This window comes from Adiantum capillus-veneris, chromosome 2, assembly GCF_014529385.1.
Source record: "Adiantum capillus-veneris isolate H3 chromosome 2, ASM1452938v2, whole genome shotgun sequence".
In the NCBI taxonomy this organism is placed as follows: domain Eukaryota; kingdom Viridiplantae; phylum Streptophyta; class Polypodiopsida; order Polypodiales; family Pteridaceae; genus Adiantum; species Adiantum capillus-veneris.
Genome location: NC_140932.1, coordinates 117,171,044 through 117,186,507, shown reverse-complemented (window position 1 = coordinate 117,186,507; position 15,464 = coordinate 117,171,044). Strand labels below are relative to the sequence as shown.

The window sequence follows — 15,464 nt, the reverse complement described above, 5'->3', positions numbered from 1 at the left end:
TTGGTAGAAAGGGGGTAGTCTATCCATACTAAATCAATGTAGCTGAAACCATGATGTCATTTGTGCATACCGACAAGATGTGTCTCCCTATGAGGCAAGCTGTCGAGAAGACTCCAAAGCTAGGCAAGCATATCTATCTTTGAGAAGATCGTAGATACTGTGTATAAAAGAGATGGATCTCGTAAGCAGCAAACTTTGCACGAACACAGATTTTGCATCTGACTAGTTGTAATGGACTGCTAAAGATGCTGATGCGTCAAGATTTTAGGACTCTGGATATTCTACTTGTGTCACAAACTGGTGACGTGGCGTGCCACAACACACACACATACACTCTCTGCTGATAGTGACGTGGCTGCCCCATACTCGCACATACCCGCTGGCTGTTTTCGGAAAGGCCCTGTACGGCGGAAATGCTGACGTGGCTTGTTGTATAGACGCCCGCGTTTGGCAGGGCTGTTGACACGTGGCAGCAGCGTATGGCCAGTGGGGACAGCTTTTGGGGGACAGTTTTTAACTACGCGAAATGAAGGGCACAAAGCTACGCAAAAGACTGCTTTATTTTTACGCAAGAGAGCTCGAGAGAGAGAGATTTCTTTTGCTGTATTTTACAAGAAAGAGAGAGAAAGAGCCTTTGCTTTCTTTTTCAAAGCTTTTAACTTCAAGTTTTTGGGACAGCTTTTGGGCTCTGCTTTTAGCATCCCTTGTAATCTTTAAATAACCGGGTTGGCCTCTCACAACTCAGAGCATCTGGACGCAGAGTTTGAGTGTGAGCGCCTGCCCGCACTCTTGTACTTCGAATGCAGATTAATTAAAAAAGAAATACCGAAAGGGGCGCCAGTCTTTGGGGCCAATATCTCTAGGCACGAAACTCTGCCGGGCCAGTGTCGAATTAATTTGTGACCTATGAACTGTTTGAAGTGACTATTTGTGGTGTCGTGGTAGATTCTCGACTTGGAGTGTCCAAGTCTGTTACAGTGGTATCAGAGCGTGGCCGATATCTCTTCTACGAGAAATCCGATCCCTATTTTTTTTCCACGGTACTTATGGCTTCAGGCAAAGATCAGTTGACTCCCTCCGCATCCGGAGATGCGGGAAGGGATCACAACGAAGATTCACGCGAGGAGTACGGCTCGCCTCGGCCTACTTTGGCAGAGCGTCAAGAGATGGAGCGTCGACAATTGATCGGCGATGCAACAAAGATGATGCTTAATTTTGCCAAGGACCCAAAATTGGCAAAATATATGAGCAAGACTGTCACGAGGACGTGGCAATTGCTAACCTTAGTTGTTGGTTTCTTTCCAATGATTTTTGTTTTATTTCTGAGACCCTCTTTTTGAAGTTGCAAATGGTCGGACATTGCATGGCCAATGTGAATGGTAGTTTCACCCGCAGATTGGTAGTGGTCGGCACTGGAATTCGTATGGTAAGAGGATGTCTAGGCTCAGAGCAAGATCATATAGGTCCCCCCGTCGCACTTAGCAAGTTGGTGGATACTAGGAAGTGAACTCAATAAAGGCATAAAGTCAAGGTGGGATCACCAACAGAAAGTATCCAACAGTTGGGCCATATTTCACTTTTGGATGCGGTCCCAATGAGGATAGATGGTCAGAAGACCAGCGGGAGCCCGACGGAAGCATCTCCTAAAAATTAGGGAACTGCTATTTTGGGCCGTGAAATGTGTTCGTGTCATTACCTTCGGTATGACCAAGGGAACATTTTATTACTTTGCTACAAAGTCAACTGATGCACCGGTTGAGAGATTTTTAAGCAGGAAGCCCAATGCAGGGAAATTGCATGTATGAGTGCCAAGTGGCACTTTTTGGTCAATTTACCAAGTCTGGGAGAACAGAATCCGTAACTGACTTTCTGGAGCAGTTTCGGAGGCTGATAACTTTGATTTTCAGCCATTTCTCTCCATTTTTGAGCTGCCCATGACTTTGCCTAGGTCCAGGAGCTCATTTTCAGCATTGGAAGGCATCAGATGCGTGTTTACAGGCCTGTTTTGCTGCGTTTTCAGCAATATGCAGGTTTTGGCAGCCATGGAAATCTTCTCCTTTTTGCATCTATTTGTTCACAGATGCATTACAGGTCAAGGGCAGAAGAGAGGGTGCTCGATTTATGCTGGGGGGATGCTTCATTGAGAGCCTGTCCTCACAGGTTAAGAGCTATGGAGTGCTTTCTTTCCCTCTCATGTACAGTGTGGTGCTAGGAGTGATGCCCTGCACACTACACACTGCTCTCTCTCTCCCCTACGTGCAGTTATGTGATGCCCCACAAGAGGGCTCCTCATTTGACTGATGTACAGCTGTGTGGGTTCATGCTTTTGTGCTGAGGCAAGAGCCTCCTTGAGCAGGAACAGGGGTAGCTAGCTGCTACTCCAAAGCAGGCACTGGTGAGGGTCATAACCTCACCATACAGGTGCAAAATCAGCGCTGTGTATGTGCTGTAATTTTATTGTTTTTCAGCCATATGGATGCTAGAACCATTGGGAATAGTGCCCCACTGGCAGAGGACAGTTAGGGGACTGTTTGGGGCTGAAAACAGGGCAAAAACCAGTAAATACAGCGTGCTGAATTTACTGTTTTTTGGCAGGAATCAGAGGGTTTATGCCAGTGGAAGTGAGTTCCAGCAGGGGAATTGGTTTCGCGCAAGTTTTGGGACTGTTATGCTGCCAAAACTTGGCCAAAACAAGTGGTATCTAGCTTGATACAGATAAAGGATTCCTAAGACTCTTCTTTGTAATTTACCCTCCTAAAGAATAAAGAAATACCGAAAGGGGCGCCAATTTTGGGGCCTACAGGTTGTCGGCGTTTGGTCGGGGCATTCTAGCTTCCGAGCGGTGTGTGTATTTAAGTGTTAATTCCCGTTTCGCAGGTTCTCTTTGCGAAGTGCTCTGTGTGTGTGTTTAAAGTAAAGAATTTCGGGTGAAAGCCAACGCCTACCGCCCCACGGGCTGGTTTCAAAGACTTCTTTTGAGCAGGTGCACACGCAGTGGCAGACCACAAAACCACCCCGAAAACCTGCTCTCAAGAAACCTCCTACTCCCAAGAAGTATACAGAGAAAGAATTAGAAGAGGTGGTTGATGCACGAATTGCTCAGCTTTTTGACGCGCAGAACAAAGCTAAAAAGCACGACAAAAAGCAGAAGAAAGGCACTGACTTCCCGAGTTATTTGGTTCGTTAGTCTACTTTTGAAAAGGCAAAGAAACAGAAGAAGCGTGTTCGATTTGAAGGAGTACCCAGTTCTTCTTCTTCTTCTGACAGTTCTTCTAGCTCATTTGACTCGAGCGAAGAAGACAGAAAAGGCAAAAAGCGAAGCAAAAAGCAACGCTTCGAAAAAGGCAAGAAAAAGGCAAAGAAGTCTAAATCTCGCCCCGTGATTGACAGTTCTACAAAGGACTCGTCTACAAACAGTTTGGACTCTGATGATAGCAACTTTTATGCAAAGAAGAATAATTTTTATAAAGCCAACCAGTATGGCTTTCTGGAAGACAAAAGCAAGAAAGTCCGAGAGTTTTAAGGAAGGTGGACAGTCAATTAAATTTGACATGTTTTCTCGTTATAGAGATGCTTCGAAGGCTTTGTCATTTGTACAGCAGTTTGACATCGCTTTCCCTGGAGGGCGTTACTCAGAGCACTCTAAGATTCGGAGAGCTGCCTCTTACTTCAAGGGGAATGCCCGAACTTGGTGGTCCACGCTTCTATTAAACAAGATTGCGCCAGTTAAATGGTTGAAATTCAAGAGGCTTTTTATTTCTTGGTTGACTCGAGAGTATGAACGCGATATACGAACTGCTTGGAACCATCTTCGGATGACCAAGAAGGATAAAGTGGACGCTTATTGCGAGAGATTCTGGAGCTCTTTTCTACCCGCCTCTTCATATAAGAAGATCTCGTTCAAGGAACAGATTGAGCGGTTTACCTTGGGTCTTCCTACAGAGATCCGAGATCACTGCTTGGAACAAAAGTCGGCTTCCATTCAGGAATTGATGAGTCATGCGAAACGGGGTTTTTCCATTCACTCAGGCAGTCTGACCTACCCCACAGATGAGATCATGACACAAAGAGCCGAACAGATTTCGACAAATGAAAGTAGAAAGAGGAAGAGCAACCCATATAAGAAGGATGCACGAAGTGCCCTAAAAAGGCACAGGAAGAACAGAACAACAAGGACGACGAAAGGCTTGAGAGTTCGAGAGCAGTGAGGAACGTGGAAGAAAAGGCAAGATGAAAACAGGACTGGTTCCAGATTGCGGTGGTACCGATCCTAGCACGTTGGACGAGAGTTACAGAAATTTGTCGAGCTTGGGGCAAAGTGAAAGACCAAGAAGCCCTGATCTTCTTTAATGGAGGAGCCAAGGCCAACTTCATTTCACCGGAATTGGCGGCGCGGCTCGAGATCACTCCCAATTGGATGGGACCACTTGTGGAGGCAGTTCTAGCGGCACCCGACAGGGACGTAGCCATTACACTTGTCATTGGCAAACTTCGGTTGCATTGTCAGGGGTATTTGGGCATGAGGACTTTTACATAATGCCTTTGGAAGGTTGTGATGTTCTCTTGGGAATTCCCTGGTACCACAAGAACAACACCGTGGTCGACTATCGGGCGAGGAAAGCGACACTGACCATAGAGCAGGGCAGAACCATTGTACTTGACATTAAACTTAAGGGCGAGTTTGTCCCTATTGTATCGGCTTCGGCCATTTCAAAGTTAATGAAATCTAGTCTGTTTGTTTACTCCATCTTTTTGAAAGAGTTGAGCGATGAGGATAGGACAAATATGTCTGAACTTGATAAAGAACGCCAAGACTTTCTCCACTCTCATGTTGATTGCTTCTTAGAGGGCCTGCCAGGCGAGTTACCACCCGCTCGTCTTGAAGATCATACTATTGAGCTGATACCTAGAAGCACACCACCGAACCGGCCACCTTACCGTGTGAGCCGAGCCCAGAACGAAGAGATTATGAACCAAGTGAAAGACCTCTTGGAAAAGGGTCTTGTCCAGCCTAGTACTTCACCGTATTGCTCTTCAGTGTTGTTGGTTTTGAAGAAAGACGGATCTTGGAGAATGTGCATCGATTATAGAGCTCTCAACAAAATCACCATCAAGAACAGATTTTTGATCCCTAGGATCGATGATATACTCGACAGATACAGGGATCCTCGTGCTTTAGCAGGATTGATTTGAAGAGTGGATATCATTAGATCCGAATCGCGCCGCGAGACGTCTACAAGTTAGCCTTTCGGACGGCTTTTGGGTTATTTGAGTTTTTGGTGATGCCTTTTGCCTTAACCAATGCTCCTGCGCCATTTAACTGAACGATTGACAGGATTTTCAAGAGTACAGGCTATTTGTTGGCACTTTCTTTAACGATATCATTGTTTTCTCCAAGGATGAGGCAGAACATAGAGATCATCTGCTTCAAGTCTTTCAGGCATTACAAGATCACAAGCTGTTGATTAATGCAAAGAAAAGTGAATTTTTTCTACTAGAGATACACTTTTTGGGACACATTGTGTCAGCAGAAGCAGGAGTGCAGATAGATCCGGCCAAGATAGAGACTATCCGTGATTGGCCCGATTTGAAGAATGTCCATGAAGTTAGAAGCTTCTTGGGATTGTGTCCGTACTACAGGCGGTTCATTAGAAAGTTTGCAGAGGTTGCTTCCCCTTTGCATATCTTGACACATAAAGGAGTCCCTTTCTCGTGGGGACCCACAGAGGTGACTGCCTTTCAAACTTTGAAAGAGAAATTGACTACGGGACCAATTTTGACTTTGCCGGACTTGTAGAAGTCATTGAAGTATATTGTGTGCTTGTGATCGTAGTCTGGGTGCGGTCTTAATGCAAGAAGTCTATGTCATTGCTTACGAGAGCCGATTGTTCTCAAGGCCGAAATTGACTGCACAGATGTATGAGAAAGAGCTTTTGGCAGTTATCCATGCTCTTACTCAGTGGCGGCATTACCTACTCGGAGCGGATTTTACTGTCTTTACAGACCATCAGAGTTTACGCTACTTCTTGTCACAGAAGCAGCTATTGGAAAAGCAGATGCGGTGGGCGAACATCTTGTCACAGTTTCACTTCCAGATTGTCCATGTGCAGGGACAGAAGAATTTGGTGGTAGATGCTTTGTCTCGGAAACCGTTGGTTCTCGCTATTTCCGCGATAATCATAGGAGCTTCGAGGATATGATTGATCAGTATGCCACGGATACGAATTTTGCAGACGTTTCCACACGGATACGGGATGGGGAGACAGTAGCGGGATATTCCATTCGGGATGGCTACTTGATGAGGAAAACCATGTTGTGCGTTACACAGCCGTTGAGGGAAAAGGTTATGACTAAATGCCATTGTCCGCCTTTTACTGGTCACCGCGGCATTGCTACCACCATGAAAGGGGTTGTAAGGTGCAGCGGAATGAATGTTGAACTTTGCTCAAGATGAGTGCTCCGAACTGTGCTCAAGGTTCCTTTTACTTATGGAAGGGAGAGCCTTCCGTTCTTAAATGATAGGGTGCAAGTGATCATGAACAAAGTGGATGAACACTGTGAATGAAGGTGCTGAGACTGAGAGATAGAGAGAGAAGAGAATACGACACCGGATAGTTGTAAAACCCTCCTCCAAGGGCCCCCCTCTCGATGGCGAGAGAGGTCTACGCTATTGATTGCACAAATCTGGTACAAGTGTAGATGCGAAGCTAAGTGATGCTAATGCAGGAAACTGAATGCTTCGAAGGCGACAGTGACGACGACGACGACCTCTATATGCTGCTACGGCCTTGAATGCTGAAAACACCCGACTCCTTGCTATTTCCAAAAACGCTGATTGGGTGTTGACAAAAACGCTGAGTTGCTGACTGTATTTGCTTGAAAAAAACGTTGTTCCTGCTGCTGTTTTATTCGCTGAATTGCTGCTGGAAACGCTGGCCTGATGGGGCTGAAACGCTGCTGCAAAACGCTGATCTATGGCTGCTGAAATCGCCAAGTGTAGGGGCTGAAATTGCTGTCTTGAAGGCTTTCAAAACGCTGAAGCGGATGCTTGGAATGATGATGCACATTGTTCCAAAAGCGCTGCCTATGCCGGTGGAAGGGTTGCTGAAAACGCTGGGTTAGTCTTGTGGAAAAACGCCAACCTAAGGGGGGACCTTGCTTGAGAGAGAGAGGGAGGAACCTGCTGCCCTGTGCCTGTGTTCTCCTTGCTCTTCTGCCAGAAATGCTAGCGCTAGGGATTGCTTATATATTAACTTAGTCAAATTGCCTTACCCAGTTCCCAACAAAAGTCACTTAAAAATAATAAGTGAAAATGTCAAAAATAGGGAAATAGGTTTAATGCACGGGAAAATGCTCCTGATGGATTCTGATGGTAATGCTGATGATCATGTTGTGTGCAACCATAGGATATGCATCTACTCTAAGTGCCTGGACATGCACGGTCTACAAACAGACTCACAAAAGTACCAGATCACTTCCTATTCTAGACTGACGTGTCTGAACTGAACCCTTGTCATGCTGTAGCTTGTCCACGGACACGTGGGGTTGGATGTGTCACGTGACAGGGGTAGAAAGATACTTCTTTTGGCTGAGACTCAGGAAGGATGTGGACGAGTTTGTGCGCAATTGCTTGGTATGCCAGAAGGTCAAGTTTGACAGGCATACAGCGCAGGGATTGTTACAGCCTTTGTCCATACCCACCCGCCCCTGGGAAAGTATTGCAATGGATTTCATTTTTGATCTCCCGAGAACACAGAGTGGTCACGATGGCATCTGGACTGTTATTGACAGATTTAGCGAGGAGGCTCATTTTATTCCAGTGAAGAAAACAGTCAAGCCGGATCACTTAGCGAGACTGTTTGTGGCCCAGATTTTTAGATTACATGGCATGCCCGAGATGATTGTCTCCGACAGGGACCCCAGATTTATGAGTTTGTTTTGGAAGGCAATTTGGGAGAACATTGGCACGCGGTTGCAGTTCTCATCATCTTTCCACCCGCAGACTGACGGGCAATCTGAGATTGCCAATTCAGTGGTTTTAGATTTTTTGAAGTCTTATATCTCGGATCAGAAGACTCAATGGGAAAAGTATCTACCTTTGGTGGAATTTGCCTACAACAACACGATACGCTCTTCGACGGGGAAGGCGCCATTTGAGATTATTGAAGGTGCTACGAAGGTTCCACCCTTCCTAAGCACGAAAGATAAGATTTTTGAAGCTGATGAGTACACGTGCGACTTAGACACGGCTTTTGCCAAGGTCCGCGAGGCTTTGCAGAAATCTTAGGAAAGACAAAAAAAGGTAGCGGATCGCCATCGTCATGATTTGAAATTGAAGGAGGATGATTGGGTGCTCGTACGTTTTGAGAAGGCACGCTTGAGAAAGAAGAAGGGAAAGGAGAGGCGTTTTCCAAAGCTTAGTATGAGATACTACGGACCTTTCCAAATCTCCGAAAAGATCAACGATGTCTCCTTCCGATTGAAACTGCCTGACACTTGGAGGATTCACAATGCATTTCATGTGAGTCTTTTGAAACCTTTTAAAGGTGATGTGCCTGAAGATGGGGAGCCCGATGAGCAACCCGAAGTGGAAGAAAACGAGGAGATCCTTGTTCCAAAACAGATTTTGGCACATAAGGACAGAAAGAATAAGGGTAAAGTACGAAGGAGGTTCTTGGTTAAATTCAAGAACTATCCTACATTGGATGCAAAGTGGATGGAGGAGGAGGACCTAGCAGATACTCCTCAGATTGTGAACCTTTACCTTGAAGCTTTTGGTTTAGCATAGTCTACTCCAAATGGAACGCCGAACTCAGCTTGGCCGGAGATCTGGTGCAGTGGGTTGCACAAGAGAGGAGTTACTCCGCTCCTTTGTCAACAGATGCCTTGATTTTTAGAATACTAGAGTCACTGATGTCTCTTTTGAGCTTCAGGGATACTGAGAGCTGACAGTATTCTGATGTATGACTTTATGAAATGGAATTCCTGAATATGAAACCGATTTGTTCTTGACTTGTTTTTAAGTGCAGGAACTGATGGACAAAATGACTGCAGCATTTTGGTCTAAATGATCTCGAATAGACATGGTTGCAATAGGGGTTAGTCAATCGGGCATCTATGAGGTCTTAAGTGGATCTAGATGTGATTGCTAACTGCATTGCCGATAAATCATGGTCTAAGATCCGAGTGAATGTTGAATGTGATTTGTCATGTGATGTGACTGTCGATTGGTACATGTGCTAGATGTGTGTTCCTAGTGCGTCGGTACTAACAGTCAGTGTCTGCTAAGACAGTTTATGGCCTCTGTCTGTTTTGCAGGCGTAATCGAGGGCGATTACAATGATTTCAAGAGGGGGGTATGTCACAAACTGGTGACATGGCGTGCCACAACACACACACATACACTCTCTGTTGATAGTGAGGTGGCTGTCCCATACTCGCACACACCCGCTGGCTGTTTTTGGAAAGGCCCTGTACGGCGGAAATGCTGACATGGCTTGCTGTACGGACGCCCGCGTTTGGCGGGGCTGTTGACACGTGGTAGCAGCGTATGGCCAGCAGGGACAGCTCTTGGGGGGCAGTTTTTGGCTACGCGAAATAAAGGGCAGAAAGCTACGCAAAAGACTGCTTTATTTTTACTCAAGAGAGCTTGAGAGAGAGAGAGAATCCTTTTGCTTTATTTTTACAAGCAAGAGAGGGAAAGAGCCTTTGCTTTTTTTTTCAAAGCTTTTATAATACTTCAAGTTTTTGGGACAGCTTTTGGGCTTTGATTTTAGCATCCCTTGTAATCTTTAAATAAGCGGGTTGGCCTCTCACAACTCGGAGCATCTGGACGCAGAGTCTGAGTGTGAGCGCCTGCCCGCACTCTTGTACTTTGAACACAGATTAATTAAAAAAGAAATACCAAAAGGGACGCCAGTCTTTGGGGCCAATATCTCTAGGCACGGAACTCCGCCGGCGGGCCAATGTCGAATCAATTTGTGAACTGTGAACTGTTTGAAGTGATTATTTGTGGTGTCGTGGTAGATTCTCGACTTGGAGTGTCCAAGTCTGTTACAACTTGTGCAAGAGCAGAAGCTCTCTCTTTCTCACACTTATCATTGAGGGAAGCTCCTTCCTAGAGCTTCGCACTTATTGGGAGCCCGCAGTTGGCTGCATGTCATGTAGTGGCGTTGTATGTATCTCAGTGGAGAGTCATTGTCTCTCAGCGGTGCGTAGTCATCAGGTATTGTTCCCCGGCTGTGCTATGTAGTTATTATTGCAGATTCTTTGCTTGGTATCATGGTTGTATATGCTTCTACGATGTTCGTGCATGCTTGGTGTTTGGGCAAGAGATAGTGGATGTATCGCCTATTGTGGGGGGAGACTTCAATAATATTGCGTCACATGCAAACTTTCAGGCTCTTACATCTCCACTTCCTATTGCCATTTCCCCAGTTGAGTAGAATTGTTCAAATCAGTGCCAATCACAGAGGACATGCTTCATGCTAGAGAGGAGTTTTGGTCATTTACTATTTGTAGAGCCACTTCACTGATGGGTAGTTCACTGTTAGCCACTTTTACAGTCGGAGAGATGCATGATGCTCTTGCAGGTATTGATAATGGTTCCTTCCTGGGGATGATCCTCATTACGCGGATGCAAGAGAAGGGTGGGGGGGGGGGGGGTGGGGGGGGGGGGGGGGGGGGGGGGGGGGGGGGGGGGGGGGGGGGGGTGCACATTGCATCGTTTGTAGGCGTCGCATTACTATACTCTCTTCTATGTATAAGATTCTCACTCGGGGGATCAGTGCTAGACTTCAGTCTTTCCTACCAGATTTGATACATGCGTCTCAGATGGATTTTGTACAGGATCGATGCATTCTAGACAAACATCTTCACACTTTATGAGGTAGTGGAGCATGCCAGACAATCGGGACAGTCCTTGGCCATGGCAAAGAATCATGTGTAGGTTTTGAGTAGCTCCTCTTCTTGCTTAGATCTTTTGCCAATGAGAACCTCTATTTTACAGCCATAGTAGCAAGAAACGGCATTTCTTACAGACCGGCTGTTTCCCATCATTTCGGACCGGAAGAAAAGTGGTTTCTGACCTTTTTTTGTGGGAGTTAAAGCATCTGTGTGTCCCCTTATATTTTTGCAATCAATTATCTTTTTGCCTTTGTATAATTTTTATGCATTTGGGCTTCTACGTATGCAGACTCTGCACTCTTGTGTTTACTGCTCTCTCTCTCTCTCTCTCTCTCTCTCTCCCCCCCCCCAAGGTTAAAGGGTACTTGAGAGTGACTTTGTGACTTTTAAATACACTTATGGTGGCTTGTGGGAATTTTGGGTGGCTTTGCGGGTGGTGGTACGTTTAAGTCCAATAATAGTTTGTACACTAAGCTGAGTCTTTTAACTAAAAGAAATGCCGTTACGGCCTCAACCGAAACTTTGAAACTGCGGTTTTTCCGTTTCTGTTTCTTGTGCTGACTATGGCTACAACATGGTTCACAACTTTTGTGTTGGGTTCTGCATTCAGAGAGTTTCTCCATACTGCTTCGTCTCATTAGGAATTTCCTTTTTGGAGGTTTGGATGGGGCTGATACCAAAGCCAGAGTTTGCTTGGCATGCATGTGATCCAAAGATGCAAAGATTTGCCTTACTTTCTAAGCTCATTGTTCATTGTTTATTTTCGGGCAATGAACCCCGGAAAGTTTTCTGCATCATGTGCAACGGATGCGGGCTGCTAGCGTCGCTCAGTCTGCTAAATATTTCAGATGCTTTATGAGTCCATTGTTCTTTGCTCATTGCTCATCTTTTAATTGATGCATGTGGAGGATTTGGGTGAAGATGAGGAAAGGTCTTGCTTGCCAGCCACCTTGGGCCTTAAGAGGAGTTTGAGCGTTAGCCATTGATTTGGAACCCTTCTATTGAGGATTGTGAGGAATGCTAGTTGGGGGCGCGGACTCATAATGATTTGGCTGGCTGGGACAGACAGCCTGTTGTATCCCTTGCTGAGTGGTCACGGCATTGTTGTTTGGATGCACCCTTCATTGCTGTTGAGTTTGGTCTGTGTAGAGGAATACATACTCGGATTGCAGAGATTGACGATGTGATTCTGGGGATTTTTGAGGTGAGTTGAACAGTGTACTCCCCTTGGTGCTTGCCTTGGTTGCATACTATTTGCAGTGGATCAGATTCACTGAGATAGGGTACTCATGCAAGGTTGGTGTTTGTTACCATTCTGCTTGAGAAATCCTTCTTCTTGACCGGATGGAGCTCTATTCGTGTGGTAGACTCATTCGGCAAACACCACGTAGTGGACCCTATTTTCTCATGTCATGATGCTTCCTCGTGGTGGTTATGGATTTGGAGAGGAGGCCTCTCGCGGTTATTGGGGGACCTTGGGGAGAGGCACTGGCCCTTAGCTGCGGATCAAAATCAGACAGTCTCCTTTTTTAGTAATTCTGCAAGCATTGGTCGGCATATTCTATTGCAGCAGCAAACTCTGGATTGTCAACCTATACGATGGAGTGTTCACTAGATGTTGGCCTATCTCAAGCCTTCATGTACAGATTTTGGACCTTCCTCTGGGATTTGCGGATCAGCCCCTATATACTCTTCTTCATTTGGTTGATCATCCATGCTGGTTTGTACTATGGTGGGGGCATGGGTTGGCTATGATCAGGCTTGATCATGCTGCGTCTTACATGTAGATGAGGCTATCAGCCATTGCCATCGGGTTTGTCCACATGCACATATGGTATGGTGTGCAGTTTGTGTCCTGCTCTGCCGGGTGTGCATTTGCACAAGTTTTTTCTTGTGGGGTTCGGTTTTCTGGCTGTTATAGTTTCTCGATTCACACCTTATTTTTGAGGGGGAAGGAGAGGATAACGTTTTCTTGTTGATGGATCTCGGCTATTGACGGGGCACATTGGATATGTTGCCAGATACTATACATGCTCTTGAGTCTCACCCCCACAAGCTGATTTTATGCTACTGCATTGCAGTACCTTGTGGATGATTTGGCTAGATGCTTGCATGTTGTTAGTGGTCAGCCTTCTGTTCCCGCGAATACACTTAGTGGTATCCAGACTGGGTTAGTTCACACCCTTCGTAGTCAGGGAGATACTTGAATCAGCTCCTCCAGGGCAGCGAAGGAGGGCTGCCAGGCTTTCTTGAGACGATGGGCACGCACCACTGCATTTGTTACAGTGTCACTGGGTCTGATTACTTGGCATGAATAAACCTGGTTCATACTCTGTGACTCTACAAGCCACCTTGAGCTTGGAGTCCTTGTCCATATGTTTTGATTTGTACGGATCCTTGTGGACGCGCTTACCCAAGCATTCTCAAGGACTCACTGTACTCACTGATACAGACTTGTCTTTTCTGCGAGAGAGAGAGAGAGAGAGAGAGAGAGAGAGACACGAGGAAGAAGAGAATTTTAACTTCGTAGGAAACTATCCCAAGAGACCTTAAAGATCTATCCGAAGAGGAGAGTTGAACTCAAGACCTGTTATTCAAGAGGGAAATGGCATAACCAATCTACCACACTTGGGTGATAGAAAGGTTATACCATTTTCCTCTTCTTATTAGCACACACACGCACAGACACCCGAGAAGAAGAGAGAAGAAGGAGAAGAGTATTTTAACGTTGTAGGAAACTATCCCAAGAGAGAGAAATGAAATGATATATTAACGTCTTCAAAAGGCCAAAATGACCTATGAGATTAAGCTGTTACAACATAGTGAATCTAATACCATGTCCGGAATAAAAAAGAACTGAAACAAAAATACTACTACTACAAGCTGGGACTGTATGGATGTGCCAACTAATACAAAAGGTGCCCAGTACAGTGTGTAGTACAATGAGAGGAGGAGGGGGGTGGGGGGGGTGAAGATATGGTAGAGATCCATCCTAATCTGCACTCTGGACGTCGAAAAAGTAAGGCTCGAATTCTCTGCTGTAGTCTCCGTTGATACTGTGTAGCTCCTCTCCTCAATCGCGGTCATCTAGATCTCCCTAGCTGAGAGAGAGAGAGAGAGAGAGAGAGAGCGTGAAGTCTTTTGGAAGGAGCTGAGTTTTAAACTGCTTGGATATGTGAACTGAAAGAGAAACAGTTGAACATTTGTCGGTGTTAATGACCAGGACGGGGAGACTATTGACAGACTAGAGGGGGCCAATCCATCAGAATTGGCAAACAAAGTGTCAAAGCTTGCAGGACCACGAACACTTTCAATGGCTGCTGCACCTTCAAGCCTTGGCATGGCGGGTGGACCAACTACTATCGAGGCTGTGCAACAAAATTTTAAAAGTCCATAGTCTTGGATCACAACATAGGGAGTATCTGCTCCTGAAATCAGTACACGTCTCTGGTATACAAAGCAGCTGCTCATTTTAATGAGGTTGGATGTCAGTGCACCAAAATATTTTTGGAGACACTCAATCTCATTGTCATGGTGTTAGTTCAAGCAGCACATGGGCGGATGGTTTGTTGCCATTACAATTTTCCTAGCATGGATAGATGCTGTTTGATATTTTGCTAAGAGGAGGGGTTTGCTTTAAATCAGATGCATATATTTTTCAGCTCCTTGATATCAACTGTTGGCAATGGATAGTCTCATGAATTGTTGTAATCACATTGAGAAAACAAAAACAAAGCAAAATAAAAATGCGCCCCGGCGGCGGCGGGCGGGGGGGGGGGGGGGGGGGGGGGGGGGGGGGGGGGGGGGGGGGGTTTTCTAGATTTGTTAATGTCTCCTCTAATGGCTTCCAAAATTATAAACCGATTCTATACATGTAACAGAGTGCAAGGAAACTTAAGGAAAAGAAAACATAAAGGGAAAGGTAAACACACATTGCATGCATGCTAGACAATCTCTTTATGTAGAGAGTGCAAAGTCTTTCCTATGTTGTGAGGCTTCTCAATCCCTACACTATACCTTGCATTTGAGATGTTTTCAAAGGTCGTCTTTTTTAAAAAGAAATTGTAGAGACCTATTTTAAGATCACTACATAGTAGAGGAACATGGAAGAGAATTGTTAATGTTGTAGGAACAAACCCAAGAGACCTCAAAGATCTATGTGTTGATAAGCCTCTTAAAACTGAAAGTCTCTAGAAGCAGGGTGATAAAAATCTGCCTCCATCAATGGCAAAAAGAGCTCCTCAAGCATCCTTTCTATGAATGAAGATCAGCCCCATGTGTAATCACTTCGGACATGTGATCTAATGGCACATATAGAGAAAACCACAATCTGCTAAACATTTATCACTTCACACTTGAGAGAGAAATTCTGTAGTATATAGTAAAATGAAAGTGGAAGAAGAAAGAGAAAAAAGATTGACACAACTTAACATACACCCAATGTGTCCCCAAGTTTTTCCTGCAAATTATCATGCAATCAAGCATTTATGTGTTGTGGTGACAATGTGCAAAAAAGACTTCACACACTTGTACACCACTTTAAATGCAAATGACATTGG

The 15,464-nt window shown here is 45.3% G+C and overlaps 1 long non-coding RNA gene across 1 annotated transcript in view; it reads left to right on the top strand.

Moving 5' to 3' along the window:
* The window catches only part of LOC147463453 (uncharacterized), a 48,324-nt gene extending 34,122 nt beyond the window's left edge, over positions 1-14,202 (top strand). Inside the window, exon 3 of the long non-coding RNA XR_015190215.1 lies at positions 14,129-14,202. This is a non-coding gene — a long non-coding RNA (uncharacterized LOC147463453). The remainder of the gene's footprint in view (positions 1-14,128) is intronic.
* Positions 14,203-15,464: the final 1,262 nt, after the last annotated feature.